General features: G+C 49.7%; 1 long non-coding RNA gene across 1 annotated transcript; it reads right to left on the bottom strand.

The window, feature by feature from the left end:
* Positions 1-4,398: 4,398 nt before the first annotated feature.
* Positions 4,399-11,749, bottom strand: LOC123113994 (uncharacterized). The gene is made up of 4 exons (XR_006456363.1): positions 11,510-11,749; positions 7,317-7,461; positions 6,062-6,289; positions 4,399-5,048 (listed from the first exon to the last, which is right to left on the bottom strand). It is a non-coding gene; the product is annotated as an uncharacterized lncRNA (long non-coding RNA).
* Positions 11,750-12,163: the final 414 nt, after the last annotated feature.

Here is a 12,163-nt window from a genome sequence, read left to right as displayed (position 1 = left end):
GGCGTCGGGCGCCACCGGGAACTACGTCGGGCCTTCCGCCATGGACCGCGCACCATCATCCGCCCTACGCACCGCCGAGGCAGTGGGCCAGGGCGCGCCACACCAGCACGGTTCGCCAAGATCGACTTCGCCACGTACGACGGCTCCGACGACCCGCTTAACTGGCTCAACCAGTGTGACTAGTTCTTCCGCGGACAGCGCACACCTGCGTCGGAGCGCACTTGGCTGGCTTCCTACCATCTCCGCGGGGCCGCCCAGACATGGTACTACGCCCTCGAGCAGGACGAGGGCGGCATGCCCCCATGGGATCGTTTTCGAGAGCTGTGCCTTCTTCGTTTCGGGCCACCGGTCCGCGGGAGCCGCTTGGCCGAATTGGGCCGCCTGCCGTTCACCTCCACGGTGCAGGACTTCGCCGACCGCTTCCAGGCCCTGGCGTGCCACGCGCCTGGTGTGACGGCCTTACAGCGGGCGGAGCTTTTCATCAGCCGCCTTCCCGACCACATCCGCGTGGACGTCGAGATGAAGGGGCCCCAAGACCTTCAGACGGCCATGTACTATGCCCGGGCGTTCGAGCAGCGTGCCCAGGCCTTAACGCGTCCATCCGTGCCATGTGGGGGCCGACGGCCTCCCCGGCCGTCTCCGGCAGCACCGGCGTCGTCCACAGCTGCCTCGGCACCCACCCCGGCACCGACGCGGCCATTCAGGCGCCTCACTCAGGCGGAACAGCTGGAATGCCGGCGCCTGGGCTTGTGCTTCAACTATGATGCGCCCTATGCACCGGGCCATGTCTGTCCCCACCTCTTCTACTTGGAGACGACAGACGAGACTGAGGAGGAGACACTGGAGGATGGCCTCGGCGCTCCAGCCCTTGTGGAGCCCGCAGCGGCACCCGCGCCCGCCCCGGCCACCGTCCTCGTGGTGTCCCTACACGCGCTGGCCGGCATCCGTGATGAACGGACGATGCTCCTACCGGTCATGATCCAAGGCGAGCGCCTGGTGGCCCTAGTGGATACAGGGTCCACGCATAACTTCCTGCCAGAGACCACCATGCGGCGCCTTGCATTACAGCCAACCGGCGGTGAGCAGTTGCGAGTCACAGTCGCTAATGGCGACCGTCTCCGCTGCCACGGGCTCGCCCGCGACGTGCCCATCACTATCGGCAACGAGCACTTCACCATCACCTGCGCCGGCATCGACTTGGGCTGCTTCGACTTCATCCTCGGCGTCGACTTCTTGCGCACTCTTGGTCCTATTCTCTAGGATTTCGACGCGCTGACGATGACCTTCTGGCGGTTGGGCCGTCGCATTCGGTGGGACGGCATTGGGGGTGTCGCCCCAACCACTCCACTCCAGCTGGCCGCGACAACCGCCACGGCCGAGCACCCACTATTGGAGAGCCTCCTCCAGCAGCACGCTGACATCTTCACCGAGCCACAGGGGCTGCCGCCCGCCCGCACGTACGATCACCGTATACATCTTCTGCCAGGCTCCACGCCGGTGGCGGTACGGCCTTACCGCTACCCACAGTTGCAGAAGGATGAGTTGGAGCGACAGTGTGCGCTCATGCTTGCCGCAGGCATCATCCGGCTCTCCACTTCGCCATTTACCGCGCCGGTGCTTCTCATCCGGAAGTCAGACGGCACATGGCGTTTCTGCATCGACTACCGTGCCCTTAATGCGGTCACACTTAAGGACAAGTTCCCTATTCCGGTGGTCGACGAGCTCCTCGATGAGCTCCACGGGGTGCGCTTCTTCACCAAACTCGACCTCCGGTCGGGGTACCACCAGGTGCGCATGCACCCGGATGACATCGCCAAGACGGCGTTTCGGACTCGTCACGGCCACTTCAAGTTCTTGGTGAAGCCCTTTGGCCTCACCAACGCCCCGGCGACCTTCCAGGCTCTGATAAACGACGTCCTCAGGCCCTACTTACGCCGGTTTGTGCTCGTTTTCTTTGATGATATTCTGATCTACAGTGCGTCTTGGGCCGAGCACCTCCAGCACGTCGCCATCGTCTTCAACGAGCTTCGAGCGCACCACCTCCACCTTAAACGCTCGAAGTGCTCGTTCGGGACGCATTCGGTGGCCTACTTGGGCCACGTCATCTCGGCCGACGGGGTGGCTATGGACGCCGACAAGGTGGCTGCCGTCTCCGCATGGCCGACGCCTCACTCGCCGCGGGCTCTCCGCGGGTTCCTCGGCCTCGCCGGCTACTACCGGAAATTTATCCGGGAGTTCGGGCTCATCGCGGCGCCCCTCACGCGGTTGCTTCGCCGCGACGCTTTCGCCTGGGACGACAAGGCGACGACGGCGTTCGAGGCCCTCAAGGGGGCCCTCACGACAGGCCCCGTGCTCCAGATGCCCGACTTCGACCGCCCGTTCATGGTGGACTGTGACGCCTCGGGCGCAGGGTTCGGCGACGTGCTTCATCAGGGCGATGGGCCCCTCGCCTTCTTCAGCCGGCCTTTCGCTCCGCGTCATCTTAAGCTGGCGGCATACGAGCGGGAGCTCATTGGCCTTGTACAGGATGTTCGTCATTGGCGGCCGTACTTGTGGGTACGGTCCTTCCACATTCGCACCGACCACTACAGCCTGAAGTTCTTGCTGGACCAGCGGCTGTCGACCGTGCCGCAGCACCAGTGGATCAGCAAGCTCTTCGGCTTCGACTTCTCCGTCGAGTATCGGCCGGGCCGCCTTAACACCGTGGCCAACGCGCTGTCCCGTCGTGACTCCGACCTCGCTTCCTCCGTCGATGAGTCCGCCGGGGCGGCCCTGTGCATCCGCTCCGGGCCGACGTTCGGCCTCTTCGCCGACATTCGCCGTGCCACTGCGACGGCCGACGACGCCGTCCGTCTTCAGCAGCAGCTCACGGCCGTCGACCTGGAGGAGCCTTGGCGCTTCTCTGACGGAATGCTCCTACATGGGCGGCGGGTCTTTGTTCCGATGCAGGATGATCTCCTTCACCAAGTGTTATAGCTCGCCCACTCAGCGGGTCATGAGGGTATGCAGAAAACCCTCCATCGTCTTTGCGCCGACTTCTACATCCCTGGCGATCGCGCCCTGGTCCGCGACTGGGTTCGGTCTTATCAGACATGCCAATGCAACAAGACAGAGACCCTGAGGCCGGCCGGGTTACTCCAACCCTTGGAGGTGCCGTCTCAGGTCTGGGCGGATATATCCATGGACTTCATTGAGGGTCTTCCCAAGGTGGCCGGCAAGTCGGTCATCCTCACGGTGGTCGACCGCTTCTCCAAGTACGCCCACTTCATCGCGCTCGGCCATCCATACACGGCGGCGTCAGTGGCCCGGGCCTTCTTCGACGGCATCGGCTGTCTACACGGGTTCCCTGCTTCGATCGTCAGTGATCGGGACCCAGTGTTCACGGGCCACGTCTGGCGCGACCTCTTCAGGATGGCGGGTGTCCAGCTCCGCCTGAGTACGGCATTCCATCCTCAGACGGACGGTCAGTCCGAGGTGCTTAACAAGGTCATTGCCATGTATTTGCGTTGTGTGACAGGTGATCGGCCTCGCGCTTGGGTGGACTGGCTCTCTTGGGCGGAGTACTGCTACAACACCTCTTATCACTCCGCCCTGCGCGCTACGCCGTTTGAGGTGGTCTATGGTCGACCACCCCCGCCTATACTTCCGGTGGATCCGGAGACAGCTCGGACAGAGGTTGCGGGTGACCTCATCCGCACTCGTGACGAGATGCTTGCTGAGGTTCGTCAGCGTCTCCTTCAGGCCCAGCAGCTGGCCAAGCACTACTACGACGATCATCATCGCGAGGCAGAGTTCGCGGTGGGTGATTGGGTGTGGCTGCATCTTCTCCATCGCTCTACGCAGTCACTCGACCCGCGCGCGAAGCGCAAGCTCGGCCCTCGCTACGCCGGGCCCTTCCCTATCTTGGAGCGCATTGGGAAGGTGGCCTATCGTCTTCAGCTTCTAGCCCGCGCTCGCATCCACGACGTCTTCCATGTGGGGCTGCTCAAGCCTTTCCGTGGCGAGCCACCGGCGGCTCCTCCGGCGCTTCCTCCCATGGCCGATGGTCGCATTCTTCCAGAGCCGGCAAAGGTGTTGCAGGCGCAGCTCCGTCGTGGCGTCTGGTTCATCCTCGTTCAGTGGGCGGGCCTTCCGGAGGAGGAGGCTACTTGGGAGCAGCGTGAGGAATTCCGCCAACACTATCCAGACTTTCAGCTCGAGGACGAGCTGTTTGCACAGGCGGGGAGAGATGTTATGACCGGTTTGGTCTATACCCGAAAGAGGCCCACCGGGCATTAGTATTAGGGGCTTGACCCACAAGTTATCTTAGGCAAGTTATTTTAGCAAGTTATCTTAGGCTAAAGTTATAAATACTAGTTGTAAGACATCGTTTGAGATCAAGCAATAAAGATAGTTCTATCATATTGCCCGGCTCCAGAGGAGCCGGAAACCCTAGCCGCACCTTGCCCTAGCCGCCGCCGCCCTTCTTCTCCCTCGCGACGGCGCCAACACGCCGGAGCCGCCGCCCTCGCCCCCAACCCTCGCTGTTCTGCCCGTATAACCTACGGAGTAGAGCCGGTAGGAACCCTAGTCCTACCATACATACTGGTGTAGATGAACAGATAAATTCAGATGTTACATATTGTACTACTGTCGACAAGAAACTGTAAATGGCATTGGAGCATATACATTCCATAAATAGGAAACTAGGGGTCCTCACTGATCAATTTGGCAGGCGCTGATATGAACAACAGTTCAATTACAACATGGAAGCCTATGGATGTATTCGTACTTCTATAATATATTCGTATCTATATTTTTCTTCTCCCAAACACACAGTTAGACCGATGTTGTATACAGTACAGTACTGGTTGTATGTATCAAAAGTTGACTGGAGCTGGACTGGAAGCATTGCTAAAACTATAATGATTCAACTAACCTTCTCGAAGAATGTTTTGATGTTTTTCTCGAAACTCATGTCCTATGATATCAAAAATTGACACTGTAATTGCCAACCGGGTTCTTTTTATAAGATTCCCATAATCGTCAATTTTCAGCGTTGTTTCTACCTGCAATGATATGTACAACAACACTTCCATCAGTATTCGAAAGAGCACCATACAGGGTTAACTGTTCTTAAGTAAGAGTTGAGCAAAACATGTCCCACAAAATAACATTATTCAACAATCAGACCCACAATAGAAATACATTACGTAATCTGCACAGCTGATTAGAAGAATTATAGCATTCGACCAATATCAGACAAGGAAATGGCGTGAAATGCCAAATACGGAGTTCCCATTATCCCTCAAAACTAAAGTATAGAGGGACTTTTCACATTTAACTATCTGGATATCAGATGCGAATTCAGAAATGCTAGATTGATCTCTGCACCAAGTTATGATTAGAAACTATGATGGTCATTTGCATAAATCATGCAAGCGATATCTTGTGACAGAAACATGGAAAATATGTCACTGAGAATGAGTAGGAACATTTAATGATGATTTCCTTTTGTATGGTTGACACCATTACGTTATCTCGATAAACGCTGGATCCTTTTCGGAACATAGTCGATTCATCATCATGGATGATTTGGAACTGTTGTGAAAGCAACTCGTTTTTATCCTTAGAAAATGTTCCCTAGAATAGATGGTTCACAAAAAAGAATTTATACAAATGATACAAAAGACAACTCAAACTCTATAAAACTTAGATTACCTTCAATGCTTGTTGTGCCTCTTTTTCAGTTTTTTCAGATATCACTATTGTCTAGAAGCATGTATTTTAATGATTATTTCTATGACCTGAAACACACGTCTCAAATTAAATATGTTCATTATACTTACCCAATAAACTAAAACAAACTAAGCAACGGAGCAACCGGACATACAAATCTATTGAATGATGATACATACACCATACTTGTGTTTATTTAATATTGCTGACGTTTCTACAACTTTGGGGGAATAACATACACGACAAGAGGTTATTGTAGAGGAGATCAACATGCACAATTGCAAAATACAAGAATCTTATCACTTATACTAGGAAACTGTCGACTGTAGTTAAAGAAGCTTACAGTCCAGTTGCCTCCATGCCAAATAATCACGAATGGTCTTCATATTTGGATAGCATACAACTCGCCCATCAAAATATGGAGCCTCTCTCAACTCTTTATTTGGAAAGAAATCTTTCAACTTCATCACATACACAGGTGTGATGTAAGAAACACACAAAGAGAGAATTTTGCTGCAATTATTGGTAGAGAAGTCTTTGACAGAATTCTGTTCCCTCTCTGAAAACAAAACTGCAAAGCAAACAGAAATATGAGAACCTAACATTATTATCTGAGAACAAAGCCCGTGCAATTCAAAAGTATCTCCATTCATAAAAGTATTTGCATACAAATTTTTAATATAAAATTTGCATCCATTTTACAATCTAACTTTCATGAGAAGATGTTATACGGGTTATACCTGTACTCATCGCTAAGAGCATCTCTAGTAGATCCCTTATATCGCGGTACCGTAAAAGCATTATAAGGGGAACCTTAAACCTGTTTTGTGGTACCGCGCAGGCTACATTGGAACGGATCCCAAGGAGCACGCACGGAGCTAGCGCCGGCCCACCGAAATCAACTAGAATCGCTCCAGATCAGGCCTGTCTGCTGGAAATTTGGCCGGAATCGAGACTGACATGATAGATCTTGATCAAAATGAAAACTATTCTGGCGGTTGGACCTGAAACTTCCCTCCCGCCAACTGTCTTTTTTTAAGGTGAACAGAAAAATTTGCCCTGAATCTTGAACAACTGCAGGATTGGAGGCTTATTTTAAGGTTTCCCTCAAAAAAATATGCGGGTCGGCCGATTTTGAGTGGTTTGGCCGGGTCGGTTTTTCCGCTCAATCCTGTAAAAAGCAGTTATTTTACAGTTTTGGCTCTTTTAAGGGGTCTGCTAGAGATGCTCTAACACCATAAGAAAACACTATGTCAGGAAATTCCTCGAGGATAGAACTAGCACAAGCATTCATCAATCTTAAAGCGCTCTCATCATTTGGTTTCTCAAAGGCGTGTATCTTCGAGAATCTAACAAAAAGAGGAGTGAAATTAGTGGAGACTGGAACAACAAAGATAAGCTATTTATAATCTGAAGCAACAGTAATTCCCAGATATGCATATAGTAACCTTCATTGCATGTTTCCCACATGCTTATACTTCAACAATCAAGCAAAAGACATTGGTGCATGGACAAGATTAAGAACTTGACATGGTGAAATGATCTATGCAGTTGCTTAACCACTTTTTTTCCTTATTGAAGGAAGAGATGAACAGTACCGGTGGAAATGACAGCCATCTAAGCAGACAATGATCCAGTTGGAGGCCGGGAGGTGATGGTCGAACTCGAATTCCCTCTTCACATACTCGAACTCGCTATTGGCCATCAATACACGCCACAGAACACCTGTTCTTGGAGCTACACCTACATAAAATTGTAGCAAAGAGACAGTTTAGAAAATTTGGGTGAAATCTTCATTGCAAGTTTGCAACTAGCATTTTTGGATTTAACACATTTTCCATCGTAAACGTCTGAATGAACTAATTTCTCTGGTGACATTGTAATGTTTTTATTTCCCATTATAACAAGAGGCGACATGGTTGACCATGACCAAATAACCATGTTTCCCTTCCCCTCAAGATTTTACTGGATTCTTTTGTTTTTCTTCACTAAGGCAAACTTCATCACACCTGTTGCTCGAGAATCATTTCCGCTGTAGACATCAGGTAACAAAAGGTGAACATATATTTTGTTTCTAAACCTACGTAACTTTGGACGTTGGTGGAAAAGGTGGTCCCATTCCTATACTAACTGCAACCGAGGAGGTTCCTCCCTGATTTGTCCTTTTATTTTCTTATGGGTCTGTCTAGGTCTCAGTCGACTTAGACTTCGCGAAGTCTCACTCAGCTGACATCATCTAAAGTAGATTAGGCCCATTTCTTGACTTGGCGTCTGATGGGCTGTATCAGCCTGATTTCTAGGCTTTTCTTGTTCCCTCTTGTTTATTTGTTTTCTTTGTTTGTGTATTTGGACACGGATATTTCCTTGTTTGTTTGTTTTATACACACAGGGAAAAGGGTGTTGAACAAAAAAGTATGGGCCCATGATAGAGACAAAAATGTACATGACAAGTGCTTTTGGCCACCGATTTTTTATTGTCTTGTGATTTTTCTGGGCGCTACTTCTTGAAGCGCACCACTAGCGTATCGTTAGGTCTTTGCATGATTTCGTGAGTCTAGTTTTTTGTTTGTTTTTGCTTTTTTTCCTTTTCTTTTTTTCTTTTGTTTGTGTTTTTTCTTGAAGCACTTGTTTACATTTGTCGTGATATTTTAGAAAAAAGTGTTTCCGTATTTTAAATTTTTATTCTGTATTAAAAAATTCATTGTGTAATTGTAAATTGTTCAATAATATTTTAAAAAACTGCCATATATTTTAAAAATGTAAAAAATATATTAAAAATGTTTAATGTGTATTTGAAAAAAATAATAAAAGTGTAGGGAGCGGCTAGCTGCAGGCGTTTGTACCCTTTATAGTTGTGTTTCATGTTACATCGTGTAGTTGTGATCTTGGACGACACTTGGAGTTGCGTGTGCAGTCGAGGGCCACACTTGTAGTTGCAAGCCTAGTGCTGAGCATGCAACTACCCCTTCCTCTCCCATCGACCTCCAACAAAAACACAAGGCGAGTTGCAGTCGGGAGGAAGACATGTAATTGCAGATGAGGACGACACTTGCAGTTGCAAGCTTAGTGTTGGGCATGCAACTGCTCCCCTCTCCTGCTATCCACCAACAAAAAGAAAATGTCAATGTAGTCAGGTGTGTCGACATGCAATTGTAGACATGGCGACACTTGTAGTTGCAGGCCTAGTGCCAGACCTACAACCCCCTCCCCCCGCGTCTACCATCGACCATCGACAAAGCAAAAGATCAGTTACAATCGGGTATGTAGGCATGCAGTTGCAGTTGAGGGTGACACTTGCAGTTGCAAGCCTAGTGTTGGGCATGCAACTACCCTCCCCCTTTCTTGCCACCCACCGACCAAAAAAAGGTTGGTTGCAGTTGGGCATGTAGGCATGCAATTGCAGTCTAGGGCGACACTTGCAGTTGCAACCCTAGTGTCAGACATGCAACTACCATCTCTCATGTCGCCCACCAACAAAACAACAAGGTTAGTCGCAATTGGGTGTGTAGGCATGCAGTCACAGTCGAGTGCGACACTTACAGTTGCAAGCCTATCGCCAGACTTGCAACTTCGCTCCCCTCTCCCATCGCCCTCCAAAAAAATAGAAGGCCATTTGCAATCGGGAGGGAGGCATGCAAATTGCAGTGGAGGGAGACACCTGAAGTTGCAAGCCTACTTCCGGGCATGCAACTGCCCCCCTACTCTTCTGCCAGGCTCCGGCAAAAACACAACGCCAATTACAGTAGGGAGGAGAGATGTGCAGTTGTAGTGAAGGACGACACTTGTAGTTGCAAGCCTAGTGTCGGGCATGCAACCGCGCTCCCCCTATCCCTTTGCCCACCAACAAAACAAAAACGTTAGTTGCAATCAGGTGTGTTGACATGCAATTGCTCACAAGGCGACACTTGGAGCTGCATGTTTAATGCCATACATGCACCTGTCCCCCCCCCCCCCACCCATCTCCCACTGACCATCGACAAATCAAAAGATTAGTTGCAACCGAGTGTGTAGGCATGCAATTGCAGCCGAGGACAACACTTGCAATTGCAAGCCTAGTGTTGGGCATGCAACTGCCCGCCCTCCTTTCTCGCCGCCCACCGACCAAAAAAAGTTTCGGTTGTAGTTGCGTGTGTAGGCATGCAAGTGCAGCCGAGGACAACACTTGCAATTGCAACCCTAGTGTTGGACATGCAACTATCCCCTCATGTTGCCCACCAAAAAAGGTCGACTGCAGTAGGGTGTGTAGGCATGCAGTTAAGTGTGACACTTGCAATTGCAAGCCTAGTGTCGGACATGTAACTGCCCTCCCCTCTTCCTTCGCCCTCCGACAAAAACCCAAGCCAGTTGCAGTCGGGAGGGAGGCAAGCAATTGCCATCTAGGGAGACACTTGCAGTTGCAAAAGCCTAGTATCGAACATACAACTACCTCCCCCTCCCTCTCCCGTCATGTAAATAACCCCTTTCATTGCATGGCACAACCAACTTTTTTTAACACACACCAAACAAAAGTTAATAAAAAGAGGGTGGTATCGTGACAAAAACTAATAAGAAACACAAGGCCCAAAAAATGAAAAATGGAAAAAGGTTGCTGAGTTACCCAGTGTTTTTGAACTCCTCCATACATACATGCTGAATAATACACACCACACATACATATTTAATACAATAGCTAATGATTAAGTAGAAAACTGGTGAAAATAATTGCTGACCTAAAAACGGCCCAAAAACAACGACAAAAAAAAAACAACGAAGAAAATAATTGCAGCAATCGTGTCACTAGAAATGTGCAAATGGTACGCTAAAATACTAAAAAACACATCACATAATATGAAAAAAATAAAAAATGTCTTACTGGAAATTTGCTTAACTCACGTTGCACATTGAAAAAGATAGTGCAACTGGACAAATAAAAAAGTTAAAAGCAAAAACAATAATAAAGAAGCAAATGATAAATGATATGTTAGAAGGTACATAAAATTATGAAGAAAAAAAATAAAAATAGAAGTGGAATAAACACATTGATTAGGCAACAACAAAAAAGCAGACTTTTTTTCAAGTAAAAAAGGATGGCCACTTGCACACAAGGAGAAACACCCATACTACAAAGAGAGTACTGAGAGAGGAGTGTATGTGGCAGGACCTCTTCCCCTCCCTAAGTCACATACAGTAATGGTGACAGCTTCCCCTTCTCTCTCTCCAATTGTAAAAGTTTACAAAAGAAAGAAAAAGAATAAAAAGCAAACAACAAAAAAGGGCTAAATACCAGCCCAGTCCACGGGCAAACCCTGTCATCTTCGCACCACCACGACAAGGAACCCAGACCAAACAACGAAACAGACAGGAAAACAGGCCAGACTCACGCTTTAATGGGCCGAACTGAGACAAAGACACGGCGCTGCGTGAATCTTAAAGCAACAACGATCCAAAGGTTGAGGCGTCGACTGAGACTTCACGAAGTCTCAGTCGACTGATTTTTAGCAGCTCCGTTTTCTTATTTGAGAGAGTAGAACCGGTGCGCACCATACAGTGCGGTACAAGAAATTAGAGTAGGAAACCATACAGGAAAGCAGAATTTTACACTAGCTAGCTTGTAATCGACAACAACAAGAGTTCACACAAATTTGACATGTCAGTTTTGACCAAACTAGACATCCCAGGGTTCTGATTGAAGGAGCGTCTGCAGGCAAGAATATCAATTTGCTTCATTCTAGTGTTAACTAAAGCAGAATAGCAACAACATAGCAGAAGTGGTGCCCGCCAAACTGTAGACGGACTTAGGTTTTTTACTAACCTGCGACCTGGCCGGGGCAATGGAGGCCTGCTGCCGGTCAAGCGCGCTCCGAACCTGGAAGCGGCGGCGGTGCTGGCGCCTAGCTGAGAGCGTGTTTTCCGGTCAGTGCCGTGCGCCGGCGATGGCGGCGGGAGCACTGGAGGCGATGGCGGATGGAGCACTGGAGACCTGGAGGCGATGGGAGGAAGGGGAGAGCGACGTTTCCTTTTTTTTCTCTTTTCTTTCTTTTTTTTTTGAGCAAAGCAAAGCTTTATTACTTAACTGAGTTTAGGCATATCACCTATTACAGAGGCGCCCACATGGGCAGGTACATTCGAGTCCCATTCCATATACTGGTTGGGATCACAACTACGGCCAATTGTGGCAAGATCGTGAGCTACAGAATTCGCCGTGCGTCTACACACGGTGATTACAACCTCAGCAAACCAAAGCTTGAGCTGGTACTTCGTGTCCTCAATGACAGATGCGTAGGCAGAAGAATCCACTCTTTGCAAGTCCAAGGCCTCAGCTAAGAGTTGGGAATCCGTCTCCAGTTCGAGCCGAACGATGCCGAGATCCGCTGCCATGGTGACCGCATGTGACATGGCATAAATCTCCGCGGCAAAGGCATCCGTGACGTGATCCTGCTTGCCAGCCCTGGCGCACACCAGCCGA

Source organism: Triticum aestivum, chromosome 1B, assembly GCF_018294505.1.
Source record: "Triticum aestivum cultivar Chinese Spring chromosome 1B, IWGSC CS RefSeq v2.1, whole genome shotgun sequence".
NCBI classification, from domain to species: Eukaryota; Viridiplantae; Streptophyta; class Magnoliopsida; order Poales; family Poaceae; genus Triticum; species Triticum aestivum.
This window is presented reverse-complemented; position numbering and strand designations above follow the sequence as displayed.